Source organism: Ovis aries, chromosome 3 (assembly GCF_016772045.2).
Source record: "Ovis aries strain OAR_USU_Benz2616 breed Rambouillet chromosome 3, ARS-UI_Ramb_v3.0, whole genome shotgun sequence".
NCBI classification, from domain to species: Eukaryota; Metazoa; Chordata; class Mammalia; order Artiodactyla; family Bovidae; genus Ovis; species Ovis aries.
The window spans coordinates 204,333,010-204,343,000 of NC_056056.1; the positions used below are offsets into that span (position 1 = coordinate 204,333,010).

Sequence of the window (9,991 nt, forward strand, 5' to 3'; positions counted from 1 at the left end):
GCTCCTGCTCTTCAGACTCTCTAGAGGATTCCAGTCAGGTTCCCACCTCCAACCCCATACAGACTGATTTTAATCTGAAATCACAGGCAGCAGCTGGAAAAGTATGCATTCTAATTCCTTCCAGGAAAAACTGGAAGGTGGACATATTTGTCTACTCCCTCTGCACCGAACTTGGGGGATAGATTTCTGTGGAAAGTGCTTGAGGGCTGTTTGAAAAAAAAAATTTTTTTTAATTTAATGTTATCCTGTGTAAGTCATGAATGCTGAGTCCTGTTGGTGATCAGAACTAGGTCATTTGAAGGACTAGTTTCTTGGGTAACAGTTGCAGAATTTAGGGTGCTAGATGTGTGGACAAACTCCTTCCGGGAAAAAGCTGGCAACTTGGTATTATTGCCTGAGCTGGGGGAGAATGCTGGGAAAGTGCCCACCAGCTCTTTTGGTCTCCAGAATGATTTCAGTCAGTACCTAGTTGTAGGCTGATCAGAAGCCAGACCCTCAGGCAGCAGTTGTCCCAAGTATGCAACTGCTTCCAGGGAAACAATAGGAGATGGGCATTTTGCCTTTTCCCTCTGTGCCAAGATTGACAACATAGCTGTAAGAGATGCTTGCACACCCATTTAAATCCTCCTTCTTTGTTTGCTTCAGTCCTATGAAACTCCTGAATGCTGGGTCGCATTGGATAGCTGAACTAGTTGATTTCAGGTCTTATCCCTTAGATCCTATCCCTCAGCCGTAAGAGTTGGGGCACAAAAGGTGTAGACAAGTTCCTTCCAGGGAGAAGCTGGTGATTTGATTTTATTAATGAAGTAAGTCAGAAGGAGAATGCAGGGAAAGTGCCCACTGGCTCTTCTTAAAAATTATTTCTTTATTTATATTTTATTGAAATGAAGTTGATTTACAATGTCGTATTAGTTTCAGATGGACAGCATAGTGATTCAACGATATATATATGTATCACTGAAGATATATATATCACTGAATATATATATCATGGAATATATATCACTGAATATATATGTATTTTTTTCATTTCTTTCCTCTTATAGCTTATTACAAAATATTGAATATAATTTCCTATGTCATACTATAAGTCCTTGTTGGTTATCTTTTTTTGTACAGCATTAAAATTTATTTTAAATATATTTTATCCAACATATTATCATTTCAACATATAATAAATATTTTTATTTTTTAATCATTTTATTTTGCATTGAAATATAGCTGATTAACAATGTTATGATAGTTTCAGGTGGGTTATCTATTTTATATATCGTAGCTTGTATGTGTACGCCCAACCTGCTTACAAGTTTGTGTTCTATGCGTGTGGATATATTTCTGTTTTGTAAATAAGTTCATTTGTATCTCTTCTTTTGGATTTCACATGTAACTAATATCATATGGTATTTGTATAATATATTGACTGTGCACAAATTAGACTCAGAACCAAACTTGACCAACGTTCAGAATCAAAAATAAAAGCACAGATTCAGGAAGGAAAGAGAAACACAGAGCTGGTGAAAATCCAATTCTGCTGCTACTCAGGACATACACAGTGCCTGGAAGAGACATGCCTGGGCTTGCATAGCTCACAACTGGCTTTTCAGGGGCCGCATAGTTTAGTTAGTTGGCTCTAACATGCGTGCGGAGAAGGCGATGGCACCCCACTCCAATACTCTTGCCTGGAAAATCCCATGAATGGTGCAGCCTGGTGGGCTGCAGTCCATGGGGTCGCTAAGAGTCGGACACGTCTGAGCGACTTCACTTTCACTTTTCACTTTCATGCATTGGAGAAGGAAATGGCAACCCACTCCAGTGTTCTTGCCTGGAGAATCCCAGGGACGGGAGAGCCTGGTGGGCTGCTGTCTATGGGGTCGCACAGAGTCGGACACGACTGAAGCAACTTAGCAGCAGCAGCAACAAGCGTGATGCATGCCGCATGTGTCCTCTTGGGCATATGGGTATATTCTGACCGTGACAAGAGTCAAAGTATAATTTACAAAAACGTCGAAAACACAAGTCTTCTAAAAATATTAAAGCACAATGTGTCAAAGATTTCTTTAACTCATCAATGTGAAAAATAACAATGCTAAGATTGATTCCATATCTCTGACTGTCCATGTGGGGTCAGATCTTCTTGAAGAGTATCTGCTTGACTTTCCATTAGCGAGGTCAAGCCAGATTTTTGTTGTTGTTGTTCTGAAAATGTCTATTTTTCTCTCGTTTTTATTTACTGTATTTACTTTTAATATTAACTTTCAGTCAGTTCAGTTCAGTTAGTTGCTCAGTCGTGTTCAACTCTTTGTGACCCCATGAATCGCAGCACCGCCAGGCCTCCCTGTCCAACACCAACTCCAGGAGTTCACTCAAACTCATGTCCATCAAGTCAGTGATGCCATCCAGCCATCTCATCCTCTGTCGTCCCCTTCTCCTCCTGCCTGCATTCCCTCCCAGCATCAGGGTCTTTTCCAATAATTCAACTCGTCTCATGAGGTGGCCAAAGTACTGGAGTTTCAGCTTCAGCATCAGTCCTTCCAATATTAACTTTAGGGAGGTAAAATTTACAAGTAGTAAAATATGCTGTCTTTAGGTATATAGTTTGATGAGCTTTAACTATTGTATGCATCTTTGAAACAATTGCCATGATAAAATATAGAATAATTTTTTCACCCCTTCAAAGTTATTTCATGCCCTTTTTAGATCAGGTTCCAGACAACTGATTTTGAGCTTTCTGTCTTAGTTTTGCTTGTTTTAGAAATTATATCATACATACAGATTTTGTTTTTTTGTTTGTTTGTTTGTTTGTTCTAGATCTTTTTCAATCATATTTTTTGAGACTAATTTGTACTGTTGTGTATATGAGTAGTTTATTTCTTTTATTGTGGAGTGCTATTTATATGAATATTCCACAATTTGTTCTTTCATCACCTTGTTGATATAAATATGTTTAGGTTGTTTTAAGTAATGGATTTAATAAGTAAAACTGGTGTTAACATTCTTGTATCAGTCTTTTGTGGACGTGTTTTTATTTATTTTCAATGACTATATATATAAGAGTGGAATAGCTGGATAGTGGGCAGTGTGCTTGTGTGTGGTCAGGCCACTGAAGATCTCCATTCTTTTGTTCTCTGTACATCCCCTGCCTGATTAGTGCGTGCTTCACCTACACCCTATGCACATGACTGACCTGTTTATGTACTTGCCCCAGGCCCCAGCTAGTAATAGCTTATCAAAGGGGTCGTGAGGGGGCATGCCTATCTGCTCGTTTCCCTGGTAACTAATAAACCAATCTGACATCAATTGGCAATCTCCTCTTGTCCTCAGTTGTGAAACCTGCCACTATGTCCTGCCCACCATCTGCTACAGTGGGATGTTACTCCAGGACCTTGCTTCAGACATATAAGCTCCTTCATCCACTAAACCATCGGTGTCTCTGTTGCTGACTCCAGGCTCTGTTTTTGGCTCTAAAACTAGGCAAATGTAGGCCTTGTAGGCCTGTGGGGTGCAGCCCAACAGTATTTGTAGCCTTTTTCAGTTCAGTTCAGTTCAGTTCAGTCGCTCAGTCATGTCCGATTCTTTGCGACCCCATGAATCACAGCACACCAGGCCTCCCTGTCCATCACCAACTCCTGGAGTTCACTCAGACTCACGTCCATCGAGTCAGTGATGCCATTCAGCCATCTCATCCTCTGTCGCCCCCTTCTCCTCCTGCCCCCAATCCCTCCCAGCATCAGAGTCTTTTCCAATGAGTCAACTCTTCGCATGAGGTGGCTAAAGTACTGGAGCTTCAGCTTTAGCATCAGTCCTTCCAAAGAAATCCCAGGGCTGATCTCCTTCAGAATGGACTGGTTGGATCTCCTTGCAGTCCAAGGGACTCTCAAGAGTCTTCTCCAACACCACAGTTCAAAAGCATCAATTCTTCGGTGCTCAGCTTTCTTCACAGTCCAACTCTCACATCCATACATGACCACAGGAAAAACCATAGCCTTGTCTAGACGGACCTTAGTCAGCAAAGTAATGTCTCTGCTTTTGAATATGCTATCTAGGTTGGTCATAACTTTTCTTCCAAGAGTAAGCATCTTTTAATTTCATGACTGCAGTCACCATCTGCAGTGATTTTGGAGCCCCCCAAAATAAAGTCTGACACTGTTTCCACTGTTTCCCCAAGTATTTCCCATGAAGTGATGGGACTGGATGCCATGATCTTTGTTTTCTGAATGTTGAGCTTTAAGCCAACTCTTTCACTCTCCTCTTTTACTTTCATCAAGAGGCTTTTCAGTTCCTCTTCACTTTCTGCCATAAGGGTGGTGTCATCTGCATATCTGAGGTTATTGATATTTCTCCTGGCAATCTTGATTCCAGCTTGTGTTTCTTCCAGTCCAGCATTTCTCATGATGTACTCTGCATATAAGTTATATAAGCAGGGTGAAAATATACAGCCTTGAACAGTCAAATAATTCTCCAAGGTGGCAGTATTCTTTAGTGCTCAGCAGGAATATAGGAGTGTTCCAGTTGTTTCACATCATTGCCAAAATCTGGCCAGTCAGTTTCTTTATTTTTAGCACTCTAGTTGGTTTGAAGTGATATTTCATTGTAGTTTAAATTTGCATTTCCCTTGTATGTAATGATACTAAGAACTTTATTGGTTTATTGTATCTTCTTTTGTTGAAGGTCTTTTGATATCTTTTGCTTACTTTCCTTAAATTGAGATGATTGTCTTTTAGTATTGAGTTAAAGGAATGTTTAATATATATGTATAATAAATAATATGTAATATATATGAGTGTGTACTTTGTAATATATATGTGTATTTTGTCCTCTCTATGACAAATATTTTTGTTGTCTTTTTAGTGTCTTTATAGTCTCACTATAGTTTCTTTATAGTGATCATTGCTTTTATTAATGTTTTATGTGTGCATATGTGTGTGTGCTTATATGTGTCCTAGCTAAGGAATCTTTCCTTATTACAAGGTCACAAAAATATCCAATTTCTTATAGATGCATTATTGTTTTATCTTTTATATTTAGATCTATGACCACTTCAAATTATTATTTTTTTTATGGTGAGAGGCTGAGGTTGAAGGTAATTTTCTTATAGTGTTATTCAGTTTCCTAGAATCATTTTTTGAAGAAAATTTTATTTTTGATTGAATTGTGTTTAGTTCTTTTGTTGAAGGTGAATTGACCATACATGTGTGGGTCAGTCCTCAACAAGGAAAGATAGCTCCATTCAATCCTGCCCACAGTTTGAAGGACACATCAGTTTCTCATTTCCCCTTCCCCAGTCCCTGGTGGCCACTAATCTGCTTTCTATTTCAGTGGATTTTCTGACTCCAGATAAATGGAATCATAATTTGAAGACTTTTGTGACTGACTTCTTTCACTTAGTGTGGTTTTAAGATTCGTCATATTGTAGTGTATTTCAGAACTTGCTTCTTTTTTGTGGCTAAATAATATTCCATTATACAGATACATTGGGGTCTTCCCTGGTGGCTCAGATGGTATAGAATCTGCCTGCAATGCAGGAGAGCTGGGTTCAACCCATGAGTTGGGTAGGTTCCCTGGAGAAGGAAATGGCAACCCACTCCAGTATTCTTGCCTGGAGAACTCCATGGACAGAGGAGCCTCATGGGCTACAGTCCATGGGGTCACAAAGAGTTGGACAGGACTGAGCAACTAACGCACTGTGTGAGTCAACCACTAGATACTCTGACAAATCCATTGATCTATTTGTATAAGCAAATGGCAGCACCACATTGATTTAATTACTGAAAGTCAGATGTGTATTTTACAAAGTAAAAGTTTTCAATTTTGATATAGTCTGATTAATTAATTAATTAATTTTTAATTTAAGTTTTAAATTTAGTGCATCATGCTTTTGCTGTTGTATCTAAAAGATCTGCCTAGCCCTAATTTACAAAAGTTTTCTCCTGTGTTTTATTCTAAAAGTTTTATAGGTTAACTCATGTTTAGGCCTCTGATCTATTTTAATTTTTGCATAAAGTATGAAATAAGGATCTAAATTCAGCTTTATTCATGTGTATATCCAGGGTTTTTTTGGCACCATTTCTTAAAAAAAAAAAAAGACCATTTCCCCTTTAAACAGACATGGTATCTTTTTGGAAATCAGTTGATTACAATGGTAAGTGCTAATTTCTGAACTCCAGTTGTGTTTCATTGATACATATGTCTATCTTTAAGTGAATACCACACTATCTTGACTAATACTGCTTTGTAGCAAGCTTTGATATCAGAAACTATAATCCTGCTATTTTTTAAAAAATTCTTTCTGCTCTTCTGGGCATTTTGCATACATATATACTTCAGGAATAATTTAACTTTCTGTGAAAATGCCTTCTAGGATTTGACAGAGATTGTATTAAATATACAGACCATCTCTTCATGTGAAAAGATTCCCCTCTTCCTGGATTTTAACTGGCCCTTCTTCCTTGCATAGCTCTGTGGTATATTTATAACAGTTTTAGGATTTATTACTAGTATCCCAGTTGCTGCAGGAGGAAATCTTGCCTTTTAAAACCTGCTACGTTTGTAACATCTACTATCATGTGATTAAATGAGTAAGAATTCTCTCTGCCTGCTCTCTACCAGATAGGTACAACTGGAAGTACTTCACACAAATAATACACTACCTCACAAAAACCACCTGAAGAGGATAATGTTATCATTTGCATTTTACTGAGGATGGTAATGAGGCAAAGTGTTGTTTTAAAATTGAGTCTAAGATCGGAATCATGTGATATAGAGAATCTGGGTTTTCCTTTCTAGCAATCTGGCTTCAAGAGTCTCTGCTACACAGAAATTATAGTATAAAAACTGGAACTGAATAAAATCTAAGGGAAGAAGATCATCTTAACATCTATTAACCTTTAAAATATTTAAAAGTCTAATAACTAAACAGGAAAAATAAAATTGAACACTTATGCAGAGAGAAGCCTAGGCTTTATAGCAGGAATTAAATGTACTTTTTAAGTTTCTGAGGAATATTTATAGAGTTCTTGAATATTTTAAATTAAATAATTGATATTTAAAAATATATATATATAAATAGACTCAGGAGAGAAACTTTATCAAAAGCCTAAGCATGAGATGCTGCTGCTGCTGTCACGTCAGTTGTGTCCGACTCTGTGTGACCCCATAGATGGAAGCCCATCAGGCTCCTCCATCCTTGGGATTCTCCAGGCAAGAACACTGGAGTGGGTTGCCATTTCCTTCTCCAATACATGAAAGTGAAAAGTGAAAGTGAAGTCGCTCAGTCGTGTCCGACTCTTAACGATCCCACGGACTGTAGCCTATGAGGCTCCTCCATCCATGGGATTTCCCAGGCAAGAGTACTGGAGTGGGGTGCCATTGCCTTCTCCAAGCATGAGATATATGATAACTATTAATTATGGGATGAAAAGCCTGAATGAGAAAAAAGATTTTTTAAGGGCAGATGGCCTTTCTGAGACTTATTTTCTATTTTGGAAATTACAGGACAATAATAACTTGTATCCATGAAATACGGATGTGCATGTCTGTGTGTACACTTACTAGCTTGTAAACAATAAACTATACATAAATGCTGTTTATCAACAACTAGCGGAGAAGGCAATGGCAACCCACTCCAGTACTCTTGCCTGGAAAATCCCATGGGCGGAGGAGCCCCGTCCATGGGATTGCGAAGAGTCAGACACTACTGCGCGACTTCACTTTCGCTTTTCAGTTTCATGCATTGGAGAAGGAAATGGAAACCCACTCCAGTGTTCTTGCCTGGAGAATCCCAGGGACGGAGGAGCCTGGTGGGCTGCGTCTATGGGGTTGCACAGAGTCGGACACGACTGAAGCGATTTAGCAGCAGCAGCAGCCTTTAAAGAGTATTTAGCTTATAAGATTCCCAAGAAAACTTTGATATTTTGATAGAAAAAGATTGAATTCTTTCTACATAATTCTGACGTTAAAGAAATTCATAATGATGAAGATCTTAGTTATGACCAAGCTCCATCTAACAAAACAGTCACTGTATATTCTATGTATTGGGTTTTAAAATTTTACTATATGACAAGTAAAGCTGATGAATACAAATTATGGAGATGTGAAACAAGAAACAAATCGCAAAGCAGTGAAAGAGGATATGGTTGTATTTGCATGTTAGCAAATGAGAATTTAACCTTCACTTCAACATGAATATGAATATTTCAGGCTACAGCAAGGTCATAAAGTGTGTAAATAGAAGTTAATTTGAGCTACCAGGGAATAACAGTGATTTTTATCATGTCAACATTGAGCTCTTCCATTCGCATACCTCATGCTTTCCTGCCTGACACTGGTCACAGAATTTAAAAGAAATAAGGACTTTACCTCATATCAAGAAAAATTAGCTCACATAGAGTCTGTGGTCAGGATATTAAAGAAATCTTGACTGGTGATAATTGAATTTACCTATTTTCTTACAGATGATAACTTGACTACATTTTTTCCATCCTAGTAATAGAATTTATTCTAAGAAATTTTGCCAGTGGTTTCATGTCACTGGTGAACTGCATTGACTGGTCAAGAGACAAAAAATCTCTTCAGCAGATGGGATTCTCACTGCTCTGGCAGTCTCCAGAATTGGTCTTCTCTGGGTAACATTAATAAATTGGTATGTAAATGTGTTTAATCCCAGCTTTAGACAATTTAAGAGCAAGAATTATTATTATTGCCTGGATAATAAGCAACTATTTTGACAACTGGCTTGCTGCTATCCTCAGCATATTTTATTTGCTCAAGATAGCCAATTCTCCAATATTATTTTTCTTTACCTAAAATGGAAAATTAAAAATATTCTTCTTGTTCACTTTGTCCTGTTTGGCTTTATTAATTCATGGTGTAAACATAAATAAGACTATCCAGGCAAATGACTATGAAGGAAACATCACTCAGAAGACCAAGTAGAGGGACACTTTACACCTTTGAAATATGGCTGTGTTCATGCTAGTAAACTTCACACCCTTTGCAATGTCCCTGACATCTTTTCTGCTGTTAATCTTTTCCCCGAAGAAACATTTCAGGAAGATGCAGCTCAGTGGTAAAGGACCCCAAGATCCCAGCACCAAGGTCCATATAAAAGCCATGCAAACTGTCTTTTATTTTCTATTTGCCATTTACTTACTGGTTCTAGTTTTCTGTTTGGAGTTCTAATAGGCAGTGGAACAACTTGGTTATCATGGCATGCATGCCAGGCTTTTGGAATCATATATCTTTCACTTATCCTGACATGGGGAAAACGGATACTAAGACAGTCCTTCCTGTCATTTCTGCAGCAACTGAGTTGATGGCTAAAAGAAAGGAAATAAGTGGGCACGATGTGTCTTCTGGCAAAAAACAAACTATGATCTTTATAAACTTTTTATGTGTGTGACTATAATTAATAATGACTTGGTACAAATAAGGAAGACTAAATTCACTGCAGGTAGGTAAAACACTTAAGAAATTCAAGTTGTATGAAAAGGATGAAGAAAAACAACATGAAGGAGAAAATCTATAGCCAAGATCTGTGGTTAATGATGTTACACATTTCTGTATTAGGATTCTTACCAGGCTCCTCTGTCCATGGGATTTTCCAGGCAAGAGTACTGGAGTGGGGTGCCATTGCCTCTCCAATTAGTAAATATATACATAGTCAAAAGTGAGGAATCTTTTGACTTCACTAAGCCTTCACTAAGGCTTCATAGAGAAATTTCTATGACTCGAAGGCTTTTTTTCTTTTATTTGATTTAATTTGCTTTTCCAGCCTTACTTTCATTCAGATTCATTTATTCAGAGATATTAAAAAACAAAGTGTGAAATATGAAATATACACATTTATGTAAGATTTAGTTACTAAGCAGAAAATTTATTTTTTTATTTAGATTTATTTTTTATTTTTTAATTATTTTTCTTTAACAAGCACTGTATATACCTTATAATCTCTTAATACTCTCATGTATATTAAGATATTGATAATGAAGGAATG

General features: G+C 37.6%; 1 pseudogene; it reads left to right on the plus strand.

Annotated features, from left to right (window-relative positions):
- The first annotated feature begins 4,053 nt into the window (after positions 1-4,053).
- Positions 4,054-9,397, plus strand: LOC101121765 (taste receptor type 2 member 50-like; annotated as a pseudogene).
- The last annotated feature ends 594 nt before the right edge of the window (positions 9,398-9,991 follow it).